The sequence below is a fragment of the Lemur catta genome, chromosome 26, assembly GCF_020740605.2.
Source record: "Lemur catta isolate mLemCat1 chromosome 26, mLemCat1.pri, whole genome shotgun sequence".
Classification (NCBI taxonomy): domain Eukaryota; kingdom Metazoa; phylum Chordata; class Mammalia; order Primates; family Lemuridae; genus Lemur; species Lemur catta.
In genome coordinates this window covers 7,405,708-7,422,591 of record NC_059153.1, presented here as the reverse complement: position 1 = coordinate 7,422,591, position 16,884 = coordinate 7,405,708, and the positions used below count along the sequence as shown (strand labels likewise).

At 42.8% G+C, this 16,884-nt stretch overlaps 2 long non-coding RNA genes across 3 annotated transcripts; both read right to left on the bottom strand.

Moving 5' to 3' along the window:
* Positions 1-6,241: 6,241 nt before the first annotated feature.
* Positions 6,242-7,634, bottom strand: LOC123627675. The gene is made up of 3 exons (XR_006731417.1): positions 7,553-7,634; positions 7,404-7,453; positions 6,242-6,611 (listed from the first exon to the last, which is right to left on the bottom strand). It is a non-coding gene; the product is annotated as an uncharacterized LOC123627675 (long non-coding RNA).
* A 2,443-nt stretch (positions 7,635-10,077) lies between these two features.
* LOC123627674 lies at positions 10,078-14,657 on the bottom strand. Of its 2 annotated transcripts, none has more exons than XR_006731415.1 (3): positions 14,457-14,657; positions 13,391-13,555; positions 10,078-10,242 (listed from the first exon to the last, which is right to left on the bottom strand). It is a non-coding gene; the product is annotated as an uncharacterized LOC123627674 (long non-coding RNA). The 2 variants fall into 2 exon arrangements; XR_006731416.1 differs by having other exon boundaries at positions 14,517-14,657.
* Between the last annotated feature and the right edge of the window lie 2,227 nt (positions 14,658-16,884).

Sequence of the window (16,884 nt, the reverse complement as noted above, 5' to 3'; positions counted from 1 at the left end):
AATATTTTGAGGCTTTTTTTAATTTACAATTTTTAATTGTAATAGATTTTTAAAGTCCAGGAGATAAAAGAAAATATACCTCCTGATTTTCTCCTCTTCCTTTCACTCTCGGTCCCTGTCCCTGTCTCTCTCTGTCCCTCCGTGTCTCTGTCTCCCCTCCACTTGCTCTCTCTCCACCAACTGTACATCTAATTAATACGTCATCGGCTGCCGGTACGACTTGCCCATGGATATTTGCAGCCACTGCCCCAGTTCCCAATTTTACTGCAGTTAATGAGGCATGAATGAAGAAAAATAATAATTTTTAAACATGGGAAATTGAACGTTAAACTCAGCTCCTGCTGTTAAAGGAACCTAAAACACAGAGCAGCCAAAGAGCCCTGTGGAACAGTTGGAAGAGGAAGACAAGAGTCCCCGGTACTTAATCAATCAATCAATCAAAGCTTAGTCAATAGAGGTCTCTCATTCCTTAACAGGCCTGTGGGTCTCTTTATCCAGGCGGTGGGGACGGGGCTGAAGGAGGTGGGCAGAGGGGAGGCAAAGACACTTGCGCAGTTTTTTGCCAGCTCAATACTTCTTGCCAAGATAAAACCTTAGGCCTCACTTTAACTGTTTTCAAAAATTACTTTATAATGCTTTACTCTTTAGCTCTTTAACTATTAATTTCTAAACATCGATCTCTCATTAAGATTAGATAATAAACAATTCTCAGAGGAAAACCTGTTAGTTGTTTTCCTATCTGTTTGGAGTTGTGACAATTTAGCTCTTTCAAAGATTTGTTTCCTGAGCGATGAGGCTGTAGAACAAAAGAAACTCACTTTTCACACACATGTCCTCAACTCTTGAAAAAAGCAAGGATAAAAAATGTCTTTCTACTGAAATTGTGCAGAGCATGAGTAAAAAATCAATTTTATTTGAAAACATGGCCAAGATTAAATATCCCTAGGGTTTTAAAATAAAAACACCATATGGAGAAAATTGTTCTGGTGGTTGCAACGCACAGTCCAAACAAATGAATCCTTTGATTGATCTAAGAATGTAGAAAACCTTGGATAACAGAGAAACTGCCACACTGGGGCAGTTAGTACACAGTTAATAGATTATTGTGTTAAGTAATCAAAATTAACCATCCTCTGCCTTTGCTAACATGACATGTGTTCTGCAAGAAGAAAGGGCATCATCTGTAATGTAGTATTAAGTAGCATAATTGATAAAATGCATTTGAAAGTAAATGACCCCTTTCACAGTCATAAGTTATATCCTTTTTTTTTTTTTTTTGAGACAGAGTCTCACTCTATTGCCCAGGCTGGAGTGAGTGCCGTGGCGTCAGCCTCGCTCACAGCAACCTCAAACTCCTGGGCTCAAGCGATCCTCCTGCCTCAGCCTCCCGAGTAGCTGGGACTACAGGCATGTGCCACCATGCCTGGCTAATTTTTTCTCTATATATTTTTAGTTGTCCAGATAATTTCTTTCTATTTTTAGTAGAGACGGGGTCTCGCTCTTGCTGGTCTCGAACTCCTGACCTCGAGCGATCCTCCTGCTTCGGCCTCCCAGAGTGTTAGGATTGCAGGTGTGAGCCACTGCGCCCAGCCATAAGTTATATCTTAAATTGCAAATATGTTGAAATGTTTCCTTTTGGTGTCAATAAATGTAGATAAAGACGAGGTTATGGCCAGATGGGACTCAGAGTGTGTGCTTAGCTACTACATTCAGCCCACTCTTCAGTATGTTGCCATATTCACTTGTTTTCTTCAATATTACAGAATACATTGCCATTTTTCACAAACTCTTTACTTACAAAGTTCAAAAATCTTCTGGAAAGATAGCTTACATTTTTTTAATTACAAAAGGCAAAACAACTGTAGATATTAAAATAAGAACATTTGTTCAGCTTAACTGGAAAATGTATATCCTTTTTAATTTTTTCTTGTAGAGAGAAACAAAATATAGAAACAGTATCAAGACAATCAAATTTTATTTATAATGAAAAGAAATATGTAACATCATTTAACTGGAAAAAATGAGTAGAAAGATTCTTAACTTTAAAGTATTTAATGTAGACAAATTTAATCCTGCCTAGATAAGGGTCAAAACGATAAGATTAATTTCTAATTTGATTAGAAATTAAAAATTTCTAATTTCTGATGCTTGTTTAAAAACAAGAAAAAAAAATAAAATAACCATAAACATTAACATTGAAATAGAATTAATTTGAGAGGATCTTGAATTTTGCAGGTAAAAGTCAAAGGGTAGATTCTATATCTGAAATCCAGTGCTGAGGGACAAGTCTCATCTCAACTTTTCATTATCAGCAGAGAGTATTAATTAGAATTACAGAGCTGAGATCGGTCGTTACTACTCCTCATTGTACCTCAACAGTCATTTATTTTCATCTGAGGAATTGAGACAGCAGAGTCTTTTGTGTTCCTTAATCTTGGGATAATCACCGGGATGTTAATATTACAAGCCGATGTCTGTGTAGCCCTAGGTATTCAGATTTAGCACAACTAATTGACTTTGATACTAATAATAATGATATATTACTTTTTGAAGGAATAGTTTCTGATATGACTTCTGTTGCTAAAAATTTGGTGCAGGTCAGAATACACTATAGTCTTTCCTTGCAGTGGCTCATGATGTGTTTTGGTAACAGGAGTAGAAAAAATTGTGTAAGGATTATGCAGATACCTGCTGGGCTAGATGGTACAGGAGCTAAGAAAGGTATTCTAGGATATAGCTGTGATGTCCACGCCTTATCCTCTGAATCTACAAGGCAATGATGAAATGCAGGTGAGATAACAAGGCATTTACCTTTTCTTTTAGTTCTTTGTGGTGCCCTGTATTCCCAGCCATCTTTTGACTTTCTCATGAAATAATTAGAGCTAATCCAACAGTAAAGTTTGAATTATTTTTGTACAAGACTAGGTCTTAATTTGGCCCTTACTTGCTAAGATGCATTCAAAATTAATATATAATTGTAAAATAAAATTTATTACTTGGAAACAAAATCTAGTGTATAAATATTTCTGATAAATTGGCTGAAGTTGGCCTTTACTACCCTTTCAAGTGTGTGAGGATCTTCCGGAAGACAGTCAGCAGAAGCCTAAGGATGGCCGAGGCTGGCTCACCTCTAAAAGAAATGAAAAAGATCCCTTTTTTTTTTTTAAACAAGTTTCACCTGAAGCATATTCCCATAAAACAAGCACATCCTTAATACCACATTTTGTGATTTTTTTCAGCAGAACAACCAACATTCATAAATAATAATGTATCTAATAATATTCATGTTCCATAAAAATCACTTTATCTACAGGGTTTCCAGTGAGTTTTGAAGATTAAACAAGATTTCAGTTTCATCACCTGTGTTTAGAGCTTGCTATTTGCCAGGCAGCACTAGAAAAATGATCTTGTAGTGCAGTTGAACTGGAAGTTGCTTTTAAATGCAGCTGCTTGTCTAAATCGCTGTATTTTTTTCTTTGAAGAAGGGAAGTATCATCCTCACTTTGCAGATGAGGACACTGAAGCTCAGAGTGTTTAAGCTCAAAGTCACAGAGCTTGGAATAGATTGGAATCCACATCTTTTGACTGTGGATCTGATCATCCTTTTAATAGACATGTTTTAAAAAGTTAGTTTGTAATTTGGGGAACTTTAATAAAATTCTTCAGTAGAAACTCACAATAAGGAACACTTCCCAAAATAGAGCTGAGTACAGACCCAGAGTAAGAACATGTTGGTCTTGCTGCAGAATGAGGGACTATTCTGTGGGCAACAACATCTTCTGCACAGGGTAACAATAGCTCGTTGGTAATATTTATTTCACTGAGCCTCTAAGACCCACGCATCAAGAGCGATATTACAATAATCCTAAAATGACCAATTTTCACAGCATGTAGGATTGGAAGGACTCTTAGCCATGATAATGCCCAATCTGTTCCCATTTCAGAGATGGTGATAAACATCTTATTCAGGGACAAGCGAATTTAGTGATAGCCCTGGTGACAGACAGAGCCTTGGTCTCCTGACTCCTAGTTCAAGAACTTTTCCAGTTTCGGTGCCCAAATGTCAGTTTTGCATATAGAAGAAATGCGGGTGCCCTGATGTGATTGAGCTACAGAGAATCTGTGGTGGAGAAAAAGCTTTATTGCTATAAAACAAAAGGACTTCTTAGAAGGAAATAGGTGATAAAAGTCCCTGATTTGACACCTTTCTCAGAAATATGAAATGGAAAAAAAAACCTATAGCTCTTTTGGGTATTTCTTTCTTTTGGTTTAGCCAAATGTGTAGCCAAAAATCTCCTTCTCATTCTCAATTGCCCTTGAGCCTTTCCTGTAAATGAGCGTGGTGTCTGATTTTCCTCTTCTCCAATTTTTCCACACTGCCATCAAACTCCTTAAGTACCTTTTTGGCATAAAGGGATATTTTCTAGAGGAAATAAATGAATGAAAACTTACAACATATGTTTTTTTTTAATGACATTATCATATTCTCAAAAACCTTGAACATTTGGCTAATTTTGCACAGAAATTATCTAAAATATTTTAATGGTATCTTAGCCTCGCACATGTAAGTTTAGATTAGTCTTATAGTCACCTGATATGCTTCATTGTTCCTGTTTCTAGTCTAAGTGGAGTCCTATTGATTATTTTCTTTTTTAATATTTTTGGAGATACAATGACTGATCTAGGGATAAAGCTTCTTGAACATACACACTGGTTATTTTAGGTATAAAGAGTGACTTACGATGGCTCACACCTGTAATCCTAGCACTCTGGGAGGCCAAGGTGGGAGGATCGCTCAAGGTCAGGAGTTCGAAACCAGCTTGAGCAAGAGTGAGACCCCATCTCTACTAAAAATAGAAAGAAATTATGAGGCCAACTAAAAATATATATAGAGAGAAAATTAGCCAGGCATAGTGGTGCATGCCTGTAGTCCCAGCTCCTCAGGAGGCTGAGGCAGGAGGATCGCTTGAGCCCAGGAGTTTGAGGTTGCTGTGAGCGAGGCTGATGCCACTGCACTCTAGCCCAGGCAACAAAGTGAGACTCTGTCAAAAAAAAAAAAAAGAAATTAAGGAACCACAATCAGAGGTAACTGCCGTGTGCTACTAGAATAAGGCGTCCAGACCACGGTGTGTCCTGGTTTGTCTAAGCAGGGGTCCCGTTCCCAGGTCTCCACACCAGCCAGCAAAAATTCAGGACATGCATGACACACAACCCCATCCCCACCCCCGCATCTAGGCTGATTCTGGGCTTCTGCTCAGTGGAAAATTAGGAGAGAAAACTGCAGCAGAATTCTTTATATTACGGTTTGATGCCACCCTGACTCATAATTAGTGGAGATAAAGTTAGAGACACACCCAAATGTTTTCTCAATCCTGGCCTTCTGTTGTTTATTTCCTCTGAAAGAAATGAGGCAATGATATTGACAAGGCCTGTGTCCTCAGAGTGGGCTTGATTTTATTTATTTGCTTCCACTTGAAAGAGAAGCCCTTTCATTGCAGAGTATCTTTTGTCCAATATTGTCCTTTGTCACTGTTTGGTTAGAAAAACACTTCTGTCAGTAGAAATGGAAAGAATTCTGGTGAAAATAGATCAATTGGAGATTATCATTATGCCTGAGATGTTGGCTTTTCCAATTATCACCAGTTGATACTGTTACTCCCTGACAGAATAATAACAAATGTAAAACTCCAGCCCAGGAAAGGCAATTAGGAAGGAAATACAATGTTTAGTACAATAATTAATACCTTTGAGGCAGTACCTGTCTTGTCTGTTTCCAGTGCCTTGGAGGTATTATTTGTGCATCTTAAACTATAAAATTTTAAGTCTGGAGATTTCTCTTTCCACATGGCATTTTTGGAGGGTTTACCACCAGAGTTCAAATAAAGCAATGGTACTGCTTAAGAAATATATTTTCATAAGGTGTATTTGTAATGTAAAAGTTTTGTATATTACTTTAAAATATATTAGTATAAAAATAGATCGCATTTTACCTCAAACTTAAAACTTCATCTGTATGATGTTTAATTATGGAACAATCATAGAAAGTCATGGACTAGGAGTCAGATGGCTTGGTGTCTAATCCTAGCTCAGCCGTTCATTGGCCCAGTCATTTGTCCTCTCAGGACTTACATCTCCTTTATGGTAAAATGATGGTGTTATGATTCCTGGAGTGTTCTCTAAAGTGTTAAATTCTATGATTCCCTGATGCACTAGGATCCATGTATACTTTCAGATATGCTGGGAAATTTAGCATTTGTAAAAGTAATTTTAGGAATAATAAAGCAATTGAGGACATTTAAAAACCCTTCCTACAAATTTATTTCATTTCATTTATTAATTCAATTTTTAAAACTTCATCTTTCAGAAATAGAAGTCACTCTGTCAGGCAGCATGTCACTTGCCTTCCTGTTCAACGAATTTGTGAAGTTGTGTACCACCTCCCGAGTGCCACGTAAGGGCTGGGCGGTCTTGCAATCCTGCATAGTTATTAATAAAAGATAGCTGTTCTAGTTGGTGGTCCACCTCCTACAACAGTCCTGACAGACACTGGCTTTCATCTCGTAACTGGCGACCATGGTGGTAACAGATGACTTTCAAACAGCTGTCACAAGCTGAAAACAAAACAAAAAAAGCCACCCTCCCACACTATATACAGACAGCTTGCCAATAGCTGAAATGAATCCTTCCTGGAGTATTTTAACAAATGTTGTTTTCTTCTTTCTTTCTTTCTTTCTTTTTTTTTTTTTTTGGATGCTGTTACAATGAAACAGAAACATAAAACTCAGACAAGCCGGCTTCATGTTTCCCATAAGCCTAACTCCCTAAATTTTCTAATGGGATCACAGCAATGAGTGGTTTCCAGATGCATTTAAAATGTGTTAATTGCCTGCATGAATTGGCTTTTAAAACCTACACAAATCTTCAAATTCTTCAACCTCAAGATTCTACTGGAAGTCCCATGAGGTGCTGTGCTGTCTTGGTAATGTTTGTCCACAGTTCAGTGCTTAGGTTGCAAATTATATCAAATAGAAAAAATGGGAAATGAAAAAATTCTGTGTCTTAAGCACACTTTTTCCTCCTCCTCTTATAATGATCGCATCACCAGAGCCCTTGTTATTCTGAAAATCATGGAAATAATCATTCATTCCTACTGGAGAAAAAGCTGGTGTGAACGGCCTTCCACAAAGAAGGCTGTTGGTGTCCTGGGTCATTTCTGGAGAACTCATTTCTGTCCTGCAGTTAATTAAACTACAAACACATCCATCTGACAACTTGGACAACTTTTCCACTCCCTGTGTTGGAATGTCTGGCTTTCTCTCATTTGCTCCTGGACAATTTCTACCTGTCATGAGCATCTTCCTTAACTGAAAGCCCCGAGCCTGTGTTTACACCCAGTGTTTTACCTTTGATTAGGACCCGGCAGAAGGTGAGCTCGTGGTCTGTCTTCTCGCATCTGGCCGGGCTGAAAACAAGACATGAGAATAAAAACATGGCTTTTGATGAAAAAAAAAATGCATTAATTTAACAGGTGTTTTTTCGTTCAGTGACTGACATAGTAAACTTCATTTGAGACACGTCTGAGCCTCACGTCCTTCATTTTTTTTTTTTCTTTTAGATTCCGTGCGGACAGCTCATGAACAAAGATGAGAAACTGGTGGTGTTCACCACCCCATATGAAGACTCTGAAAGGTAATAACAACACTTTGTTTAGAAGTTATAAGCCTCTCATAGTGATATTCTAATGAGAGCTCCTCTGTTTTCTGACAAAGATGGTGAGTTTATTAGAGTGGACGAGCACCTATCAGGTGGAGCCTTGCAGAAAAGACAGAAACAGATGAGGTGACAGTGAGGGACAAGAATCATGGTAGATAATGAAGGTTATTTGATTTATAAAGTCTTTGGCAAATTTCCATTGACAAACCTTGATACTTAGTTTGATTTCTCTTTAATGGCACAAATTTTCTCCTAGGAAACAACTCTGTTTTAGGAATAAGGTGAAGAAGTAGCTGTATCTTTCCTCCTGATTTGTTTAATCCTTAGCTCAGATATAGAGCAAGAAGTTGACTAAGTTCCTTATGAAAAAATTCCTTCCTCAGCCGCTTTCCACATTCTTCCAATCTTTCAAGGTTTTGCTCAAGCTTCACTCTACTTGTTGGGCCCCAGAGTTATGTCTTTGATTTCTTATTTGGCACCTTTTATGTGCACGATACCGTGCTACATGCTTGCAGGAGAAGAATCAGATGCGGATCCTACGCTGTAGCTGTTTGCAGTTTAGAAGCGCAAGGCCATGCACACAGCTAAGTACAATATACAGTGGGATGTTTTGCCACATAAGGGAGACACAGATAAACTGCTCTGAGAAATCCGAGGAAAGTAGATTGCTAGAGGTTAGGACAGGGTGCAAGAAGAAGCTGTTGGACCCAATTTCTGGCAAAGGGAAAATGAGGAGAAAGATGGAATAAGAGAAGGGGAGAGTATTCCAGACTGAAGGCAGAGTGTGCACAGAGGTGTGGTGGCAGGAGAGTCGAGTGCTGGCGTCAAGACCAGTGACCGAGGCCAGGCACGGTGGCTCACGCCTGTCATCCCAGCACTCTGGGAGGCTGAGGCGGGAGGATCGCTCAAGGTCAGGAGTTCGAGACCAGCCTGAGCAAGAGCGAGACCCCCGTCTCTACTAAAAATAGAAAGAAATTATATGGACAGCTACAAATATATATAGAAAAATTAGCCGGGCATGGTGGTGCATGCCTGTAGTCCCAGCTACTGGGGAGGCTGAGGCAGGAGGATCGCTTGAGCCCAGGAGTCTGAGGTTGCTGTGAGCGAGGCTGACGCCACGGCACTCTAGCCCAGGTGACAAAGCGAGACTCTGTCTCAAAAAAAAAGACCAGTGACCCGTCCACCTCGGCCTCTGCCCCGGGCCTGTGGCACAGAAGAAGGACGTCCGGTGGGCATCCCGAGTGAGGACTGAGCGGCCGGGAGTGCCGTCCACAGGCCAGCGTCTCTGTTTAGAAAGACAGAACTTCTGTCGTGCAACATCTTTTGGGCGAAAGATAATGTAAAGAAGTAATAATTAGGTTTCTATTAACACATCAATGTTTCTTAAACTAGGACTCCCAGACCCTGTCTGGGGCATCTGCTCGGGTTCTCTGTGAGAATCGTTTCATTAAAAGAGACCCACGCGTATTTCCGATATGAAAATCATGGTTGGACGAGAGAGGCCATTACGATTTGGGGATGGGGTCACTAACAGGCTAGCGTAGCAATGGTGTCTGAAACCGACTGGCAATGTGGAAGAATAGGGCTTGGATAAATACAGACATATTGATTTCTCCCTTTCCCCTCAGCCGGTTCCATTCAGTATTTTAACAAGCATTTTAGCCTTTAATTGTGTACGACTCAGCATTTCTCCGTGTGCCGCTCTTCACGACTCTGCGCGGTGTGTTTGCGGGTCTCCCCGGCTCAACGCGGTTCCCTCCACCCCGAGGGAAGAGCCAGCACACGGCGAGGCAGCCCTGGGCGTCGTGGGTCTGCAACAGGCCTCGACCCATCTCGTGGACATTTTTATAAAACTTCAGTAAAACTCAAATTTGCCTCACAGGAACAGTCTGAGGACTAACTGATTCTATCAAAAACTTCCAGGATACCATCAGCATCATGGAAACATAGAAAATAGATGATGTTGAACAATTTCTAGGACAGAAGATGCCCCATGCTCCTTTGGTAGCAGAAAAACATGTTTGACTACATGTTATAGTTCAAAAAAGAAAGAATGAAAGGGAGAAGAAAAGAAAGAAAGAGAAAAATGAAGGGAAGGAGGAAGAAAGGGAGAGGAGGGAGGGAGGGGCGAGGGGAGACCCCTGCTTCCCCAGGGGCCGGGGTCACCTCGCCCCAAGCTCGGACTCCCACGGCCACTTCCCTCCGTGCAGAGGATCGTAGGGACTTGTACGGGCTCCTGCATCCCACCTTACAGCCCCCTCTTCCCGGCGATGCTTATTAATGTTCCGATTCTCTGTATCTACTAATGATGAAGATTGTACAGAATTTAGTAGGTAACATACTTTTTTCTCTAGTGGTCAAAAACCCGTATTTCTAAGGGAGAGAGAGAGAGTTGGGGCCTTTGATAGTAATCTAAAATGCCCAGAAGATGCCTTTCAAGTTACCTGTAAGGTCTGCGTGATCCGGGGCTCGGAAGGAAGGATGCGGGGCTGAGGGATGAGCTGCCGTCGCGTCTTGGTCTCAGGGGACCTGGGGGAGAAGGCAGAGAGGGGGCAGATGAGAGGAAATGGCAGGAGCAGAGCGGCGAGCACCTGAGTCACCTTTTTACAGTAATTGCAACATTGTAGATTCGGCAAGGGTAGCACTTGCCATCTCCTGACACATTATATTAATATATTGATATTATGGTTGTCATCCCAAGCAAGCTTTCATAAGAAAAGTCAAGGAGTGGAGGAAACAACTTTGATTCTCAGCGTGGGGGATTATCAACATAAATACAGTATTTTGTAGTTTTTATGTTTCACTTTCACATAGCCTGGAAGCATATCATTTTAAAGGCAGCCCCATTCCACCTGTTATGATCCTGGGGTCATCGTTTTTTTTTTTTTTGTTTGAAGTACTCTTATAATGATCCTAGTTCTTCATTTTAATTTCTCGACAGCAGATGTTTCCCTGTCCAAACAATTCTTTTAAGAAGTATATTTAAAAAAAAAAATGATCGTGCATGCAGAAAATTACAATTATAACCTTGGAAGTAAAACTTTTTTTTTTTTTTTTTGAGACAGAGTCTCACTCTGTTGCCCAGGCTAGAGTGAGTGCCGTGGCGTCAGCCTAGCTCACAGCAACCTCAGACTCCTGGGCTCAAGCAATCCTCCTGCCTCAGCCTCCCGAGTAGCTGGGACTACAGGCATGTGCCACCATGCCCAGCTCATTTTTTCTATATATATTTTTAGTTGTCCAGCTAATTTCTTTCTATTTTTAGTAGAGACGGGGTCTCGCTCTTGCTCAGGCTGGTCTCGAACTCCTGACCTCGAGCGATCCTCCCACCTCGGCCTCCCAGAGTGCCAGGATTACAGGCATGAGAAGGAAAACTATTATGATTCATTTTAGCCTGAAGTAGAGGTCATCTCAGAAGAGTAGGATGAACCCAGGTTCTCATGAAGTGCCCGTGTCGCCTGGCATGAAAGTCGCTCCCAATGGCAGTCGGTCACCTGCTCTTAAACACAGGCGAATGACATCACTCCCTCCTTGCCTTCTGCTAACAATATACCGGTTCTCACGGGCACATAAGGAGCTCCTGTGTCTTTCCTCCTATTCAAACCATTCAAATGTCTTTATGTAAACCACTGGCGTCCTTTAAGAAAACCAAACAATAGTTTTGTCTTTTTTCCCTCCGTGTGAACAGCACGCTGCCTCCCAGATGCAGCACTGAGCAGCCAGACAGCTGCTGGCTATTAAAAGTCCCGTAAAGCTCCATTATTTTGCTCATAAAGGGAAGAGAAGTGCAGGGACATTTATGGGGTGACAGGCAGATGTTTTTGTTGGACTACGCAAGCGGTAAGCGAAAACTAAAATGATCTCTTTTGTGATATCATCAGCATTTTTACAATTCTTTTGGCCTCTTTATTTTTAACCCCCTTCTTACCTGCCCAAAAGTAAGCTATTCTGAAAATGCAGAATAAAGGACCATGGACACAGTTACTGTCCACCTTGCAGGGAAGTTAACGCTGTCTGCCGCTTTCTCATAAAGACAGGCATCCCTGAGTAAGGCTGGTGGCAGGCATCGTTCCTGCTGGGTCTGGTGGGCCTCTTCTTTTTCCACTGGGGAGGGGAGGGTGCCTGCCACCAGCCTTACAAGAACATCAAAGCCACCCTGGGTTTCTGTCCAACAGCTTAATTAAGTTTCTTCTCTTTCCACACTAAGAAAGTAGCTTCTCAACCATGTGTTTATATGTAACATATTAAACAAAATGAACTTTTATTGGATTGATAAATCCACAGAGATTTAAGACAAGGGACTTTGGGAAAACTTGTGCCTTCAGCCACACTCTCTAAAACACCTTCTGGAAAAACCTCTCCCATGCAAACAACATCCATGCAATGGACTTTCCATTCTCTGAGGCCTGGCTGGGACACAAGGCCCAAGAAGATCCCTAGAGTCCATCTTCATATATGTCTTTTTTTAATACTTTATGCTTACATAAGCTCTTGGATTCAAAGCAACAATCACTTCTAAAGCTGCAACCACATGCTAAGAAGTATTTGGGAGATACCACTGGAAAAAAGACCAGATTAGAATTTTCCCAAGAACCAATTTATCATTTGTCTGGGAAGGATTGGTATTGTCTCCCAGCATGAGATTTGTATGTCTGGAGACTGGAAATTGGCCAGGTTTTTACCTCAATGGAAATGTCTTTGATAAAAACCTCAGAGAGGCCAGGCGTGGTGGCTCACGCCTACAATCCTAGTACTCTGAGAGGCTGAGGCAGGAGGATCACTCGAGGTCAGGAGTTCGAGACCAGCCTGAGCAAGAGCCGGACACCGTCTCTAATAAAAATAGAAAGAAATTATATGGACAGCTAAAACTACATAGAAAAGAAAATGAGCCGGGCATGGTGGCGCATGCCTGTAGTCCCAGCTACTCGGGAGGCTGAGGTGGGAGGATCGCTTGAGGTCAGGAGTTCGAGACCAGCCTGAGCAAGAGCGAGACCCTGTCTCTACTAAAAATAGAAAGAAATTAGCCAAACAACTAAAATATATACAAGAAAATTATCTGGGCATGGTGGCGCATGCCTGTAATCCGAGCTACTTAGGAGGCTGAGGCAGGAGGATCGCTTGAGCCCAGTAGTTTGAGGTTGCTGTGAGCGAGGCTGATGCCACGGCACTCTAGCCCGGTCAATAGAGTGAGACTCTGTCAAAAAAAAAAAAAAAAAGAATAACTATTGTCTTTTATTTTGGGGAGTTTGTTTGACTTAAAGGCACACAACATAATTCTTAGAAACTAATTTTAAACACATGAGACACAAAACGATGCCCCGTAACCAGATGTTCCACCGCGAGCCGCAGGAGCCCGGCCGTCCTGCACGGAGCGCCTGTGGTTTCGTGGCCAACCCTGCTGGGTCCCTCCAGGCACTAACTAAAGCCTGGGCACGGCCACCCTGCTGTGTCCTCTCACGGCACGTCTGATCATCAAGCTTCCTGAACTTTCCTCACACCTCAGAACCTGCTTTCTTGCCCCTCCCCATCCAGACTCATCGAAGCGTCCGGTGACACAGCGTGGAGTCCATTCACAAGCCACAGGAGTCACCGTAGCCACCAAATTTTCCCCCTGACCTTCAAGTCCCACGCTCTTCCCCCGCACCGGGTTCCGCTTTTACTGAGACTCAGAGCGGCTTACCAAAAAGTGACCTTTACTTTCACTCTCACCCGGCAGATCCAGAAGCCAGTTTCACTTTGTGGCACCTCCCTCGGGCTCAGTCCCACCGTGACAGGTTAGTTTCCAGCACAGCCTTGTGAGCGGACGGAGGACTCGGATGGCCGGCTGGGCTGGAGTTCCAGGAATCTGCAAACAAAAGTTTCTCTGAGGCAGTTTACATAAAAATAAACAAACAAAAATGTCTGTTGAGGAAAGGCCAGCCAGGGTGCCTGACTGCTGGCAGGGACTCTCTGATCAGCGATCAATGGCTTCGGCAGGGAGTGTCGCCCCGGTTCTCTCTGAACCGGATCTTTCTAGCGTAGGAACAGACGGCAGCTGGTTGCTGGCCGGGCCGCGTGTGCTCGGGGGTCTCTTTATGACCCCGCAGCCCGGCGGTGACAGCTGCCCACGGCCAAACCTCTGTGTCAACATGAGAAACGGTGCTGAGAGGCGCGGAAAACCCCGCAGCCTCGCAAGTGCGACCGAGGGACAGATTTGAGAAATCGGGTCTAAATAAAGACGGCCGCGGGCCCCCCGCGGTTTTTGAGAAACCGTGGCCGACCGGTGACCTCTTCTTAATGTGAGACTATGCAAAAGGGAATTTGCAATTTTCGTAGGGTCTTCTTTGTAAAAACAACTCTTCTTCAGTTGTTCTGGTGAACCCGGCGCTCAGCAGTCCCGGGTGCGGCTGGTGTCACCTACCTGGGTGGGAACAAGAGCCAGAGGGACCGCCGGCAGCACACTGAGTCCATTCGGGGCGGTAAAGGACGCCACCGACAGTGCTCACGACGCCCCGACGCACAAGCGAACGAAGTGTCAGATGCCATCCCGGTGTTGCCGGGTGACGGCCCGGCCTGTGACGGTGGCTTTTGGAGAGGGACACTGTTCCCAGGTCGCCCCCAGCCTATACACAGGTTCACCCTTGCCCAGCATGTGCCGCCCCCACGAGGGCCCTCTGGGCTTGGCCAGGTCCCAACCCTCCCCCAACACGGCAGCCTGCGCGGGACTCTCGGGTGGGTCCCCTGACAGTGACCGGCTCTCACGTCACCTGGCAAAGCTAAGTGTCCTTGGCCTCCCGTGTTCCCTGAGGAAACCAAAGGACACTGACCGCTGGACGTTGTGACTCTCTCTCCTCGGAGCCATTGTTCCCTGGCTGCTGCAGTTGGTCACACACCGTCAGTTCCAGCTGAGTGGGGGGCTGGGGAGATAAAAATCAGTTCAGAACGGGCGCGGTGGCTCACGCCTGTGATCCCGGCACTCTGGGAGGCCGAGGCGGGAGGATCGCTCGAGGTCAGGAGTTGGAGACCAGCCTGAGTGAGAGCAAAACCCTGTGTCTACTAAAAATAGAAAGAAATGATTTGGACAGCTAAAAATACATAGAGAAAAAATTAGCCAGGCATGGTGGTGCATGCCTGTAGTCCCAGCTACTGGGGAGGCTGAGGCAGGAGGATCGCTTGAGCCCAGGACTCTGAAGGTTGCTGTGAGTGAGGCTGACACCATGACACTCACTCTAGCCCGGGCCACAGAGCGAGACTCTGTCTCAAAAAAAAAAAAAAAAAAAAATCAGTTCAGTGATGAGCCCAATCGTGGGTTGAAATCTCTAATCAAAGTCGCCAGTTGCCACCACCGCCTCTCCCAGTCCATTGACCCCTCCTCTAACCGGGGCCTTTGGAGTCCTTGTTTTCCTGCCAGACGATGGCATTTCCAAGTAGAAGGACAGAAACATTCTTTTCTCACAGGCCCATGCCTGGCTTCTTTTGCTCTTAAATGAAAACACGGTTCAGTCACAACCAGCCCTACAGGCACATCTGCAAGCCGCAGCCCCTGCAGGTGTTACGTGCACATCCCTGGATGTCTCCTTGCTCCAACATGCGTCCCTCACCTGTTCCCTGAGCTGGTGCCACCCCCGTTTCCATGGTGTTTCTCAGGTGTCCTTTTCTCTGGATTTTTCTCTCGATCTTCTATTTTTGTGTCTCATTTTTTCTGTTTTGTATTTTTTTGCTTTGAACTATCTGTCTCCTCTCTTAGCACTCAGCTGGGCCCTCCATGCCCCACCTGGGTTTTCTCACGTTTTTTGTTTGCTTGGTTGGTTGGTTTTAGAATTTCGCTAAACTGCCTCTTAATTTTTTACAACTTTGTATCTCTGGCCATCCAAGAGGATCTGTACTCTTTCCAAAAGATCTCTTTAAAAGATTTACATGTTAAAGACGATCTCTTTCTCATTATCCTCCCTAATTCTTCACTTTTATTAAAAATATTTAAACACCTCAGAGCTGTATGTGTATTTTACGACCTAAAACAGTAGATGCTCTCATGGGTCACAACTCAGGCCACAGCAGTCACCTTTGAGAGGAGGGGCTGTGCCTGTAACATGTTCCATGATTTTGTTAACCCTCTCTTTGAACCTATCAATATTTTCCAAATAGATATACTAGTTTTTAACTCTATCTAGAGGCAATTAATCTTCCTGATACTTGAGTTGACTTTCACTAGATCTTCCAAGATGTGTTTATTAAAGAACATGACTGCAAATTCACTATAGATTTGTTCAGAGGCAGAATAATGTTACAGGCTTTGTCATTTTTTTAACGGAAACTTTGACATGTAAGCTCCAAAAGATCAGGGATTTTTTTTTTCTGTTTTGTTCATTGATACAAGAATATGCCAACCACCAAGAAAAGTATGTGGCCCAGAACAGGTGTTCAATAATTATTTGCTGAATGAATGATAAAATCTAGTCATTTTAAAGTTTTGCCATGTAGCCCTGTAAGGGTAATTTCATAAGCAAATAATCTACAATGCTTTGTAACTCTCTTTGCAACTGAAAGTTTAGGCCGCAAATACCGAGTCCATTTGTTCTGGTTTTTTTTCTCTGAATGCAATTCTTTACGATGAAGCCATGTGCGACCTTTCAGCCTTTTCCCATAAACTTGTGCACTTCTCCTGCAGTTTATTTCTTTTGCTTTAGCATTTTGGTTTGAAAAGCCTTAATAGTATCATTGTGTATCTTTCTAATAATTTGTAAAAGAAACAAGAATGAAACTTCTTCTAGCCCAAATCCCTAAGAAAAATCAAATATTTATACTCACCCAGAAATGTCTGTTATCTGTACCCTTTAATTCTTTTCTAGAATCTATTTTTTAAATGACAAACATTTTCATATTTATTCAATTGTTTAAACTGCCTTTGCCTATAAGCTTAGTGACAGTTTCACATGTGTATTTATTCAGCAAGAAACTGTCCTTCCACAGATTAGATGACTTTTATAGCAGTGATTCTGTATCGTGGCAGTCCGGTGCTCACTGATGCGGCATTTGCGTTTGTTCCAGGGCTCTCTTTATTAGACAAGAACAGTATCAGCAATCCGTATTTCTCCTTCATGGGGGCTAACATATTTTCAGCAAGGTTTCTAAATTTGCCCTCAAATTCCTTTTGGTGATTACGAGGAGTCCACAGGGAGGTGAAATGCCAGCCCT